Source organism: Procambarus clarkii, chromosome 41 (assembly GCF_040958095.1).
Source record: "Procambarus clarkii isolate CNS0578487 chromosome 41, FALCON_Pclarkii_2.0, whole genome shotgun sequence".
In the NCBI taxonomy this organism is placed as follows: Eukaryota; Metazoa; Arthropoda; class Malacostraca; order Decapoda; family Cambaridae; genus Procambarus; species Procambarus clarkii.
The window spans coordinates 38,337,704-38,352,483 of NC_091190.1; positions in this window are offsets into that span (position 1 = coordinate 38,337,704).

The window sequence follows — 14,780 nt, forward strand, 5'->3', positions numbered from 1 at the left end:
ATAATATGTATGTCGTACCTAGTAGCCAGAACGCATTTCTCGGCCTACTATGCAAGGCCCAATTTGCCTAATGTTAAGTTTTCCAGAATTAATATATTTTCTCAAATTTTTTTCTGTTGAAATGATAAAGCTACTCATTTCATTATTGTAGAGGTGACCCACGTGTTACAACAATAGTACAGTAATTCACCTGGAACTGTCGTCGTAGGGAGAGGAAGGGCTGGTAGGGTAGGTGGAGCAAGTCTAGGCTCCTCAGGAAGGGTAGGACAGGGAATCAATGCCTCTAGGGGTCCTATGGGCACATATCCTAAGTGCCAGTGGTGCCGGGCAGGCGTCGTCCGCGTTGGGTCACATGCAGTTCAAATCTGGCCCACTCGGCCTGCGCGGGCTGCCGCGCGGGTAGGCCGTGCGCCGTCGTCGTCCACCAATCAGGGCACAGCCCTGCCTATACTGTAAAATGTCTCCTTGGCGGGCACTTTGAATGTGGTTCCCTCTACACTCCTCCCGTCCCTATAGAACAATGGGTATGTTGGAGGGAAAACGTTTCACTATATACAACATGTCTTTTTTGTAAAAAAGTCTGGTTTCATGAATGGGTCCTATTACAATTATTACCCGTATTATCTTTGCACTGTACACGAACATTACGATTATTACCCGTATTATCTTTGCACTATACACGAACTGTTTCAACATTGCATACACTACACTATTCCCTTTCCTTTTTTTTTTTTTTTTTTTTTTTTTTTCTGCTCTTATGGCTCACACCGAGGACATGCATACTCTGGTTTTGACCGTACACTCGCCAGAGTCACTCCCACGCAGACCCCATGGAACCACTCCGCGCACATATCGCATTGCACCATAAACTTTCCATCGTATGGTTGCCGACACATACAGTAAAGGTCCTTATATGGCCCTCCCACTGGGTCCTGAACCTGTGACATATGATGTTTAAACTTCTCAATCCAGCTCGGGCATGTACGGTCCTTGCACTTCTTTAGTTTATCATGATTTGCTGTGATGTTGTCATTCTGGAGCTTGACCCTAAATAAGCAAGATGAGAACTTGTGGATGATGACGCCTGGGCCCTTCCACTGCGGTGATAGCTTCCGGCACTGCCCCTTCACCTGTGCCGTGTCTAGCAGGTAAACCAGGTCCCCTTTCTCATAGACCTGTAGCCGTGCCCGTAGGTCATAATCTCTCTTCATTCGCTCCTGGTTCGTGGATAGAGACTTCCGTGCCAGTCCATGCGCCTTCTCAATTTCCTTCTGCAAATTTGCTAGGTAAGGTATTGCATCTGATTGAAGTTGCACCTCCCGGGGGTACATTAAATCTATTGGCTGGTTGGTTTCCCAACCGAGCATTAACTTGTTGGGCGTGAACCCCGTCTGTCGGTTCACACTAGACCTGATGGCCCCTGCTATGTGTTGAATATAGGTGTCCCAGCTGTCATGTTGGGAACTGGCATAACACCGCAATGCATCCATGATGGTTCTGTTATACCTTTCCACCTGCCCATTCGCCGACGGCCTGTAGGCGGTAGTACGGGCCTTGTGGATGTGCATCAATTCGCAGAGCTTCGTAAACAAGTCACTTTCAAAATTCCTGCCCTGATCGGTGAAGATTTCAAACGGATACCCGAACCTGGTGAAGAACCCATCGAGTGCTGCTCGGGCGGTGTTCTCTGCCGTCTGGGACGGTAGTGGCACACAATCCATTTAGTGAACTGATCTACCATTACCAGGAGATATTCGTTGCCTTTCGGAGTCCTAGGCAATGGTCCCAGAATGTCCAAGTGTACCCTCTCCATTGGTGCACCCGCCTGGTACTTAAGCAGCTCATGCCTGCTGGTCTTGGATGCTTTTTTGTTCATACTACAGTGGTGGCATGATGCCACGTAATTTGCGACATCCGTTGATAGCCCGTACCAGAAGTACCTTGCTTTGACCCGCTCCATTGTGCGATTCCGGCCCTGGTGGCCCATATCAGGTATATCATGGCACAGATTCAGTACCTCCTGCCTCAGGCTGCTAGGTACATACAAAAGCTTCTGGGCGGCTCCCCCCTGATCTACTTTGTGCCACCACCAAAGCCCATTTTCCATGAGAAGTGCTTCTTTGTTTAACCAGTAGTATTTTGTTGCAGGGCTGGCCCCGAACAGGTCCCCTTCTGTTGGCTGACGGCCTCCCACCCATTCTCTTACCATTCTCATGTCCGGGTCTCTCTCCGTCCGCTCCTATAACTCGAGTAAATGCAACCCTAGCCTGTCCGCCGTTGTTCTGGTGATGATCCTAATGTCTACTACTTCTGGGGCCACTGCGTCTTCTTCCTTATAAAGCGTCTCGGCAGGCTTTCTTCGGCCATCTTCACCAGGGTCCCATGGGAAGACAGCCAAGTTGGAATCCTCCGACCACCAGTCTTGAATAGGGGCTATAGTGCTCACGCGTCTAATCGTCCCCCGGATCTGAACGTTACATGCACATCTGAACGACCCCGTAGCCAGTGGGACGACGTCATCTACCGTCTCTTGGAAGGTCGCCCAGTTCTGATGTGCCCTGCGACAGTATGGGCATCCTCCACACGGCAGGTCCTGCACTGGCACGTCCTGGCGAAAGTGGGTACATGCCTGTTGAGTGCCTCCCTCCCTGGATAAAGAGTCTGCATTGTTGTGTTTTTTACCTGCTCTATGCTGGATTTTTAGATCAAATTGGCTCGGCTCCTCCAGCCAACGTGCTAGTTGGCCCTGGGGGTTCTTAAACCTAACCAGCCAGACCAGGCTGCCGTGGTCAGTGCGTATGGTAAAAGGCCGCCCCAAGAGATAGTGCCGGAACAGCGTGGTAAACCTGACTACTGCCAATAGCTCTTTCCTCGTGGTGCAATACCTTCTCTGTTCTGGGGTCAATGCGAAACTGGCATAAGCAATTACCTTTTCTTTCTTCTCTTGAACCTGTAGCAGCTCCGCTCCTATCGCCCAGTCGGAGGCATCGGTGTCCAGGATGAAGGGGTCATGTCCATTAGGTAATCCCAGCACCGGAGCTGTAGTTAAGGCCATTTTGATAGCTGCAAAAGCCTCCTGATGCTTGTCTCCCCATTCGAATCTGTTTCCGCCGGTCAGTGCGTATAGGGGTGCGGCTAACTCTGCAAATCCCTTTATGAAGGTCCGATGGTAGTTGGCCAGTCCCAGAAATCTTTCCACGTCTTTGGATGATCCAGGCTTCTGCCATTTCACCACTGTGTCTATCGCCTCTTTTCCCAGTTCTAGTCCTGCCCTGCTGACCATCCTGCCTAAGAACTCAACCCGTTTCTTAAAGAGGGCGCATTTTTGTGGTTTCAGGCGTAAACCATAGGTTCTGAATCTCGCAAATACCTGCGCTAGGTTGGAGAGGTGGCTTTGGAATGAATCGCCCAGCACCAGGATGTCATCCAAGAATGCTAGCACAGTTTCCCAATTTAGCTCCCGCAACACCAAGTTCATAACCCTGGCGTAGGTAGCCGGAGCATTACAAAGACCAAAGGCCATTTTCTTAAATTCAAACAGTCCGTATTTTGTTATGAATGCCGTCTTCTTCCGATCTTCTTCTGCTATGTTGATCTGATAATATGCCGAGTTGGCATCTAGCTTGCTAAACCATTCGTTTCCCGCCAAGGTGTCCAGGCACTCATCGACTAGAGGGAGTGGGTACACGTCCTTTATGGTGCGAGAGTTCAACCCTCGATAGTCTACACACCACCGAACTGACGCATCCCTTTTCCTTACCAGAACTGGTGCCGATGCCCACTCAGATACTGACGGTTGGATGATGCCCGCATCGAGCATGCGCTGAAGGTGTCCTTTCTCCTCCTGTGCGAAGCATGCGGGTGTTCGTCGTATTTTTTGCTTCACAGGTCTTGCATTACCCGTGTCGATGCGGTGAGATACCTCCTTGAATGATCCCAGGTCAAATTCACTTGCGGCAAAGATGTCCTGGAAGTTCCATAACAGGTGGGTCAGTTGGCTTGCCTGCTCTGCTGACAGCGTTTCCTCGACGTCCTGTACCATGGTTATCATATGGGGAGGTAATTTGACTTGAGTTTCACTTCGTACCCTCCCCACTGCCCTTGCTGCTACCGCTGGGCCCGGCCCCGGTAAAATTTCCCATACTGCCTCTGCATTGGCCACATGCATCCGCCTCTTTAATGTGATATTCTGCCCTGTTACGTTGAGTACACATACCTTCAGGAATTCTCCCTCCTGATGGAGTGTGCGAACCACTGGCACCTGCCCATCCTCCAGGGGCTCCACTATACACTGGGGCATACTTTTGTCCATTTCACATTTGACCCTGGCCACTGAATGTGGTGGGATAAGTGTATTGGAACACTGCTACCTTAGCGATGCACGGAGCTAGGTTAGGGTCAGGCTCCTCTTTCGTCTCTAGCTTCATAGGAATCACCTGTCCCTGTAATATCATTTGAGACTTGTCTAGGGCTATACTAACACCGTATCTTTTCATGAAATCGAGCCCTAGCAACATGTCGTCTGCAATAGGCGCCACATACACTCCCACAGTGTATTCCCGTCCCGCAACCAGCAAGGAGATGGGGCCCACCAGTGTTCCCGTAAGGTGCATTTGTTTCCCCGCCGTGCTTAAGGTTGTGTGTTGTATCACCTGGGGTGGTGGGTTCAACCGTTGATGGATCTCCTGGGAGATAATGGTGACCTCGGCCGCTGTATCCACAATCGCCTTGACCTCCACGTCCCCGATCTGGACTGGGATCCAAAACATAGAGCCGGATCTGAGCTGTCTGAGGTTATGTGATCTCTTCCCCCGTCCTGCTCTTCCGTGCCCGACGTCCCTTGGCCCGCCCCTATCGTGCTCTCCCTTTCTAGGCCTGTTGTACATTGGGTCGGAGTTAGGCCGACTGGACCGACCCATCCGTGTTTAAAGACTCTTTCTCGTCCTCAAATGAAACGCGCAGCTTGTTGCCCAGGGGGTCCCTGAGCCGGCGGCTTCCCTCCCCATCACTTCCCGGTTCCAGACAGTCCCGAGCCACGTGACCCTCTTTCCTACATCTGAAACACTGCAGCGGTCGCCTGGGAGATGGGGAACGACGAATATGCGGCGATATGATGGCCATCGTGAGACGCCTCAAACTCTCACACACCTGATCCAATTTCCCGCTGAGTTCTGAGACACCTGCTACCAAGACGTCCAGTTTCGCCTCCGTGTCCATGGAAGATGAAGGACCCGAGCCTGCACTCGACGGGTGGTGAGTACCGGTTCCACGGCCTGCGGGACTGGTAGCCGGCGAGGCACCTGGTGTCGAGCGCCGAGAAGCGTCCTTACTCCTGGGTGGTTGCTCATACCGGGAGTACCTGCCCACTGCATTCACTCTTACTGCTGGCCCCTGGGACCCGCGGCGGTGGGAGTCGTGCCTGCTTGAACTTGCGGAGCCGTGGATTGCTACGGCATTGTGCTGGAAGGTTTGGGCCCGGTCGATGGCCTCTTCCATTGACGAATTCCTTGCATTGGCAATGTATTCCGCCAGAGTCTTGTCCTGTAATCCCTGGCCGAATCTCATTACTGCGATTTGCTCCACTTCCCATCGTGGCACATGTTTGTAGGCCCGATGAGCCAAGTGGTGGGCCCTATCTGCCCAATCAGCAATATCTTCTTCTGGTTCCTGCTGGGCCTGGTTAAACTTCATCATGGCTACATCCAGAACTTCCCTATCGCCAAATCGCTTGATCATCTTATGCATCATGCGATTATAATCGATCGACGGTTCTCTGTCCAGTAAGCGATTGTAAAAATCACTTGCTTTACCCTTGAGGCACCATCCTAACTGTGTCAATAACGTAGGCCCGCTCCAGTCCTTTTCCGAGGCATAAGACGTGAAGCGGCGGTAGAAGGTGGCCCAATCTGACTTCCCGTCATAGTCCAACGCCCGAGGTGGTGTGCGGAAGGTCTCTTTCTGTTGGCGATAACCTGTCCGCCTGCTGCGGGATAGAGAGGCATCCGAATCGGAAGTCAGAGAGCTGTGTGACGAGTGTCGAGCTGTCCGTCTCCTTGATCGAGCCGATCGATGGTGGGAGGGGCTCCCCTGCCGAGTACCTTGCTGGCCACTAGCCCTGGAGTAAGCTGGTGACTGAGGTCGACGTCCACGTTGGCTGCTGCTGGCGGCACCCCTAGAGGAGTGGCGGGTTCCCGTTTCGCTGGACGAGGACGATGAACGACTTCCTGCCCCCTGACCTAAGGGCCCGGGGCCCTGTTGGGACGGGTCCACCTCAAACGATATAGCAGCCAACAACTCGGGTCTGGCCCGAAGGCGGTTGATATCATAAATGTTGTCCTCCGTGATCACGTGGCGATGCCGAAACTTGATAATGCGAGCGGCCAATTTATCTCCTACACCCGGTAGCAGCTGCAGCTCAGCAGCCGAAGCAGAGTTTATCTTGATTTGGGCCATTGTGCTGGTGTCGAAAGTTAAAGCTCCGATATATCGTGCCACACCTGGTAATAAGCCTTAGATCTGGGGCCAGGCACCTCACATGTATACCACCCCAAACAGAAAAACAAAAAAAAAAAAAACAGACACCAATAGCCACACTTAAGGTTCCAATGTTCAGAGATAGAGATAAATGTTCCACAAGGAAAAATAAGCACTGCACAGTCAATAATGTAAATGATGGGGCCAGGTGGGTTTCAAGCAACATAAAACACTGCACACTTAATTGGTACCTAAATCACTTGAGGCTTAGACAAAAACTGGGCACTTACTGCACTTGCAAAGCTGGAAAATCTGATATGGCAGGCACTTTGAGGAACTTTGACAAGCAATGTGCCTGATTTTCATAAGCACTGGGCTGAGGGTTCTCAAAAACACTTTTTTCAGGTGAGCGTGTGGAACTGTGTGCAGGGCGGCTCACCATCCACCTTAAATCTGGTATGAACACAAACTCACTGGCTCACTTAATGTATCTCTTCCCCTTGAGCCGTTACTTCTGTAGAAAGCCTAGAACAGGTTACGTCTAGCTAACAGTAGAAATGAGAAAGTAACAGACCTGTAGCAAGCACCCTGCAGAGCTGGGACCAGCGTCGCTGTAGTAAACACACTGGAGACGGATGCGCTCGGGAACGACAGCCTGAAATCCTCCGCGAGCGGATTCGTAAACAATACAGGTCGGGTATGCTCATGAACGGTGGCCCGTATTCCGTGTGAATGGTGGTACTCGTCTCCCCTTCTTCAAAGAACTTGGGGACCGCGGGAATCGGTGCTTGGGGGACAAGACAATAAAATGCAACAAATCCGGAGAAATAATCCGTATAAAACACTGATAACTGGAACTTATGGAGAATCTTGGGGGATTGCACGAGATGTGGAATAAAACATATGCACAAAAAAACAGGGGTTGAAATATCTTGAGCACCGCTATTGAACAACAAACCGAAGAACATCTATGGTGCAACCAAAGCCAGTAATTCGAGACTGGAACCGTTGAACACTATCTAAGACGTCTTGACTGAAGTCGGCGGAACGATGATGCAGATATCTTGGCGAGGTCCTCTTGATCACCGCGTGGGAACGTTTACTCATTGCGCCAATGTAGAGGTGACCCACGTGTTACAACAATAGTACAGTAATTCGATCACCTGGAACTGTCGTCGTAGGGAGAGGAAGGGCTGGTAGGGTAGGTGGAGCAAGTCTAGGCTCCTCAGGAAGGGTAGGACAGAGGGAATCAATGCCTCTAGGGGTCCTATGGGCACATATCCTAAGTGCCAGTGGTGCCGGGCAGGCGTCGTCCGCGTTGGGTCACATGCAGTTCAAATCTGGCCCACTCGGCCTGCGCGGGCTGCCGCGCGGGTAGGCCGTGCGCCGTCGTCGTCCACCAATCAGGGCACAGCCCTGATTGGTGGACGTAAAATGTAAAATGTCTCCTTGGCGGGCACTTTGAATGTGGTTCCCTCTACATTATGTATGAGGTCAATTTTTTTTTTTATTGCAGTTAAAATTAACGTAGATATATGACCGAACCTAACCAACCCTACCTAACTAGTCGGAGTTCACTTCTCCCCAAGCTCGTTGCCTCAACTGCGGTGAGGCCCATCCTACCTTCTCCCGTGCGTGTGTCCATTACAAGCTTGAGGCAGCCGTCCTCAACTTGAAGCACCGGGAGCGTTTATCTTTTCCTGAGGCGAGACGCCAGGTTCGCCGGCTCCCGCCTTATGCTAATCTCTCTTATGCTCGTGTGTTGCGCTCTTCTTCTCCTCGTCCTTCCCACCTTCCTCAGACTCAACCTTTTCCGGGTCTTGGACCCTGATACGCCCACTGCCCCCTCCTCTGCTCCTTTGGGTTCTCTCCCGAAGGATCCACCTCCTGGTCCTCTGTCTGGTGTTCCCCTTCTTTCTACCCGGTCTGTCGTGTCTCCTGTGTCTTCTTCTTCGTCTCCCTCCGTTCCTTTTTCCCATCCTTCCCCTCCGTCTCTTGACTCTCCCCGCCGCCTGTCGGTGCGGGCGGTCCATCGCTCTCCAAACGGCCGTCGTGTGTGCTCTCGTTCACCTTCTCCTGTTGAGACGCTAGAATCCGTTGCCCAGTACGTGGTTGCTGGGACACCGGTCTCTTTAAGTCAGAAGCGTAAACCTGGCTCCTCTCCTTCCTCCTCCCCGGCGGGTAAGGAGGTTTTGCTTTCTTCCTGGGCCCCTACTTCTGCCTCTCTCGCTCCTTCCCCTCCCATTTCGGTGGTTGCGCCCCCTGTTCCTGCTATGGAGGTTTCTTTAGCCCCTGCTTCCCTCTCGGTTGCTGCCCTTGCTGAGATGCGCTCCCCTCTTTCTCCCCCCCCCCCTCTTCATGCTGCTGTCCTTGACTGCTCCCCTCCGTTGTCTCCTCCTCTTCCTCCTCTGGACCCCACCCGCCCACCTCTGGTCTGTTCTCCCGCCTCCTTCCCTCCATCTTTGCTCAGTTTACCTATGCCCCCTAACCCTGATTTTTCTGACCCTGATCCCGACCCTGATATTCTTTAACGTGCTCTGTTGCTCTTTCGCCTTTCTTCCTTGTTCTCCGTTTTCTTCCTTTCTCTTCTCGTCGATGTCTCTTCTTCAATGGAACGTTCGAGGTTATTACGCCAATTTCCTCGAACTCCAACTTCTGATTTCGCGGTTTTCGCCCCTTTGTGTCTGTCTCCAGGAGCCGATGCTTGGTGCTCGTCCTGGTCGTTTTCGTAGCTATTCCTTTCTCTCCCCCCCCCCCCCAGCCGTTGCTGGGGCTTCTAATTCTTCTGCTCTCTTGATTCGTGCTGATGTTCCCTTTGTTCCTTTACTTTTTCCTTCACCTCTTCATTGTTCTGCTGCTCGTGTCTTTGTGGGGAAATGGTACACAGTTTGTTCCATTTATCTCCCCCCGAGTGTCCCGCTTTCTCTTCCTGAGTTGAAACACCACCTAGACTCCTTGCCGGAGCCTGTGCTCCTGCTGGGTGACTTCAATTGTCATCATTTTCTTTGGGGTGACGTTCTGACGAATACCCGGGGTCGCCTTCTTGAGCCGTTTATCCTCTCTTCTTCCCTGTCTCTCCTGAATTCTTTTGAGCCCACTCATTTGGACTCTCGGACTCGCACCCTTTCTTGTCTTGATCTTTCTCTCTGCTCTTCTTCTCTTTACTTAGATTTCACGTGGCAGGTTCTTGATGACCTCCATGGAAGTGATCATTTCCCCATCCTTGTTTCCTTTTTCTCTTTTCGCCCTTCCCTCTCTTTCCCTAAGTGGCGGTTTGCTAAGGCGGACTGGACCCTATTTACCCTCAGTGCTGCTCTCTCTGACCTCTCCCTTCTGCCTCTCTCTCTCGCTCTCTCCTCCTTTTTCATGACACTGTCTTCAACGCTGCCCTCCGCTCTATTCCTCGCTCTTCCCCTCGGGGTCCACGGAAGTGCGTTCCCTGGTGGAATGCGGACTGTGCTCGGGCTGTCCGCTGTAGGCGTGCAGCCTGGAAGAGGCACCGCCGTAGGCAGACGACCGATTCTATTCTTTTCTTCCGGAGAGCGAGTGCGGTGTCCCGTAGGGCCATCCGTATTGCTAAACGTTAATGTTGGGTGTCTTATGTCCCAACAATTACGTCCGGAACTCCTCTACCCCAGATCTGGAAGCGTATTCGCAAGATAGCGGGCAAGTTCGTTCCCGATGTTTCACCGGTCCTTCACCTCCATGATACTCTTGTGGCGGACCCGTTGCAGGTCGCTTCCGTACTGGGTTCCCACTTTTCTTCTGTTAGCTCTGGTCTTCATCCTCCCCAATCTTCCCTTCTTCGTAAACCTGTCCTTGAGTCTCGTCCTTTAGATTTCTGCACTCGTCTTCAGCTTCCCTTTAATGATCCCTTCTCTCTCACTGAACTTCGTTCTGCCCTGGCCCTTTACTGAGTCTGTATAATCGGATCTGGGAGTCGTCGTCAGTCCCTGAGGACTGGCTCGATGCCGTTGTCCTCCCTGTTCGCAAACCGGAGTCTCTGGGTACTTCCCCTAAGGACTTTCCCCCTATTGCCCTCACAAGTTGTGTCTGCAAACTCTTTGAACGTATGGTTATCGTTCGTCTGATGTGGTTCCTGGAACAACACCACCTCCTCTACCCTTCTCAATTTGGTTTCCGCAAGTGCCGCAGCACGACAGATGTCCTGGTGAACTTGGAGGTCTATATTTGTACTGCTTTTGCTGCGAAGACCTCCGTTGTTGCCGTCCTTTTTGACCTGGAAAAGGCTTACGACACCACTTGGCGTTATCATATTCTATCTCAACTTCATTCTTTTGGCCTTCGTGGTCATCTCCCTCTCTTTCTCCGCAGCTTCCTCTCTCGTCATTCCTTTCGGGTGCGCCTCTGTACCGCTCTCTTTGCCTCTTTTCAAAAATACGAAGGTGTGCCCCAGTGTAGTTTTCTGAGCACTACTCTCTTTCTGGTGGCCCTCAATGGTCTTCTTTCCTCTCTTCCTTCAGGTGTCTTCCCCGCTCTCTATGTCGATGATCTTACCCTTTGCTGTCAGGGTGATGATTCGCCTCTCCTTCAGCGCCGGCTTCAACTTGCAATTGATGCCGTGTCATCTTGGGCCACCGATCATGGCTTCAAGTTCTCTACTTCTAAGACTTGTGCCATGACTTTTACGCGGAAACGGGTCGTTCTTCGTCCCTCTGTCACTTTATGGTCATCCCCTTGAGTACAAAGACTCTTCAAAGCTTTTGGGGTTATTCTTTGACACTCGTTTGTCTTGGTCTCCCCATATCTCTTACCTCCGTGTTGAGTGTTCTAAGGCCCATACCCTACTTCGGGTCTTGTCCCATACTTCTTGGGGGGCAGATAGGTGCGCACTCCTTGCTTTACATTCCTCTCTCGTCCTGTCTAAGCTCGATTATGGTTGCCCTGCATACTCGTCTGCTTCTCCTACTCTTCGCCGTCTTGATGCTTTGCACCATACTGGGTTGCGCCTCAGTTTTGGTGCCTTTCGTTCGACTCCCGACCTTAGCTTGTATGTTGACACTGGCTTCCTGTCTCTCCAAGACCGCCGTGATCGCTACTGTCTTTGCTATCTTGTGCGATCCTTATAACATCCTTCCTCTCGCCTCTGTCGTGCTTTAACTTTTACCCCTCCTGCGGTTCCTGTTTCTCTTCACCACCTCCCTCTTTCTGTCCGGTTATCTCGCCTACAGGACTCTTTCCGTTCGTATTTCTAATGTTTCTCCTCGTGTTGTTCCTTCTTTGCCCCCGTGGAGGGTCCCTCTTCTGCGGTTTTGTACATCCTTGACCCGTATCACTAAAGCTTTTACCCCTCCTACGGTTCTAAAACGCCTTTTCCTTGAGCACTTTTCTTCTCGCTCCCGCTCCGTTTCTGTCTTCACCGATGGATCTAAGTCTGCGGTCGGTGTTGGCTACTCTGTTGTTTTTTCCTGATCGCACTTGTGTCGCTTAGCTCCAGAGACTAGCATCTTTACAGCGGAGCTTTAGGCTATTCTCTATGCTCTTCGTCTCCTGCTTTCTCGTTGTCAGTCTTCCTTTGAAGTTGTTGACTCTCGTAGTGCCCTCATGGCTCTCGGGTCCTTTAATCCGATTCATCCAGTAGTTGTCGAGATCCAGCATTGGCTGTTTCTTGTTCACAGTAAATTTAAGGCGGTTGAGTTTTGTTGGGTTCCCGGCCATATTGGTGTGTGTTTAAATGAGTGCGGATGCTGCCGCCAAGGAAGCTGTCCGCTCTTGTCCCATCTCTCGTAAAGGTATTCTTTATTCCGACTTTTACCCGGTTATCCATTCCTCCGTCCTTACCCGTTGGCAGGCTTCTTGGTTGTTTGTTACTGGTAACAAGCTACGTACTCTTAAATGTTGTGTTTCCTCGTGGCCGTCCTCCTTCCACCGTAATCGGCGGTGGGAAACAGCTCTGGCGAGATTGCGTATTGGCCATACTCGCTTAACCCATGGTCACTTGATGGAGCGCCGCCCTGCTCCTTATTGTCCTAGTTGCATTGTCCCTCTTACGTGCATGTCCTTCTTGAATGTCCTGACTTCCAGGACGAGCGTGTGTCTTGCTTTCCGACCGCCCCTCGCGGTCACCTGTCCCTCAATAGTATCCTTGGTGACTCGGATACTTTTGATATCGTTCGCCTTGTGCGTTTTTGTTCTCGTATTGGCATCCTTGGTGATATTTAGCGCCCTCAGATTATTTTGCGCATTTGATGGTGCTACATAGCCTTCCTGGTTTGGTGCCTTCTTTTGATAATCACTTACTGCTTACTCACCCTTGCTGATAACGAACAACAAATGTCATTCAGGAGGAAATGTTATTGATCATCGACAAGGAAATATACTCCATAATTCACCTATCCCTTATTATAAGGTGAGAGAAGCGTATTAGCAATGACTTAATGTTGGCAGTGTCGGTGGACGTGTGGGACGTGGAGAGGGCCGTCGACCTGCTGCTTCACCCACACTCTTCTCTCACGTATACTACTGTCACAGAGGCCTTCTACTGCTTAGCTACCCTTCTGATTTACTGCACAGATCACTACCATTTTCCAAGAAGGTGAGTTAACCCTATATTATAATTATATTCGGGTCTTTCTTGCGGTGAGAAGTTTCAGGATAAAAAGTATAAATGATCACAACAGTAACAAAAATTTTAATCACATCTGGATAAAATATAAGAAACATTATACAAATGCAATGGGGTTCGTCCCATTGCTCCCTTTAAATTAGTGTTGGATAGCATAGCGACCCTCACCAACTTGGTGGAAGGGGACCAGCCGAGTCTCTGGAATTCCACTATAATAAGACCCTTTGGAATCTAAATAAAAAAAGCAAGATGTCTGCCCAATGTCAAAGGCCATAAGCTTGCATAACCTCGCCCAATATTGCAAAGTGATTACCGTGAGGTATTTAACCAACATAGTCGGGTTGGGGTTTGCTTTATGTCCCAAATATATAGTTGTCGGCTCCCAGGGTGACCTCTATTAAGATGGTGGAAATTCTGGCACTGTCAATCACGTAAAATATTCCATTCCAAGCCATGTTTCCAGGTTGTTGACATAAAGTGGGATCCAGTATACATGTGTTGACATAAGTTGGAATGATGCCCATTGTACCAAGCACTTGGTCGATCTTGATCGATGTCACAGTGACCTGAGGTTCCAAGTGTAGTCACAGTGACCCGAGGTTCCAAGTGTAGTCACAGTGACCCGAGGTTCCAAGTGTAGTCACAGTGACCCGAGGTTCCAAGTGTAGTCACAGTGACCCGAGGTTCCAAGTGTAGTCACAGTGACCCGAGGTTCCAAGTGTAGTCACAGTGACCCGAGGTTCCAAGTGTAGTCACAGTGACCCGAGGTTCCAAGTGTAGTCACAGTGACCCGAGGTTCCAAGTGTAGTCACAGTGTGACCCGAGGTTCCAAGTGTAGTCACAGTGTGACCCGAGGTTCCAAGTGTAGTCACAGTGTGACCCGAGGTTCCAAGTGTAGTCACAGTGTGACCCGAGGTTCCAAGTGTAGTCACAGTGTGACCCGAGGTTCCAAGTGTAGTCACAGTGTGACCCGAGGTTCCAAGTGTAGTCACAGTGTGACCCGAGGTTCCAAGTGTAGTCACAGTGTGACCCGAGGTTCCAAGTGTAGTCACAGTGTGACCCGAGGTTCCAAGTGTAGTCACAGTGTGACCCGAGGTTCCAAGTGAGTAGTGTAAACCGGGCCAGAACGTGTCCGTTTTGCTTTTCCTAAGGGACACGATCTGGCCCCATGTATTTTCGGTGCCCCGGTGAAGTAGTTGACCATTTTTCCTAAGGGACACGATCTGGCCCCATGTATTTTCGTTGTGCCCTGATGGAGTAGTGGACCATTTTTCCTAAGGGACACGTTCTGGCCCCCATGTATTTTCGTTACCCCGATGGAGTAGTGGACCGTTTTTCCTAAGGGACACGATCTGGCCCCATGTATTTTCGTGGCCCCCGGGTGAGTAGTGGACCGTTTTTCCTGAGGGACACATCTGGCCCAATGAATTTTCAGTGCCCCGATGGAGTAGTGGACCGTTTTTCCTAAGGGACACGATCTGGCCCCATGTAATTTCGTTGCCCCGGTGGAGTAGTCGACCGTTTTTCCTAAGGGACACGATCTGGCCCCATGTTTTTTCGTTACCCCAGTGAGCCATGCACGGGCATTGCTAATGGTCAATGACGTCATCAACTTACCTGGGGATTAAAAGGCCGGCTCCTGGCCCCATCATTTTTCGTTACCTCAGCGACCCCGCACAGGCATTGCTAATGGTCACCCCGTATTCTTCTTCCCTGAATA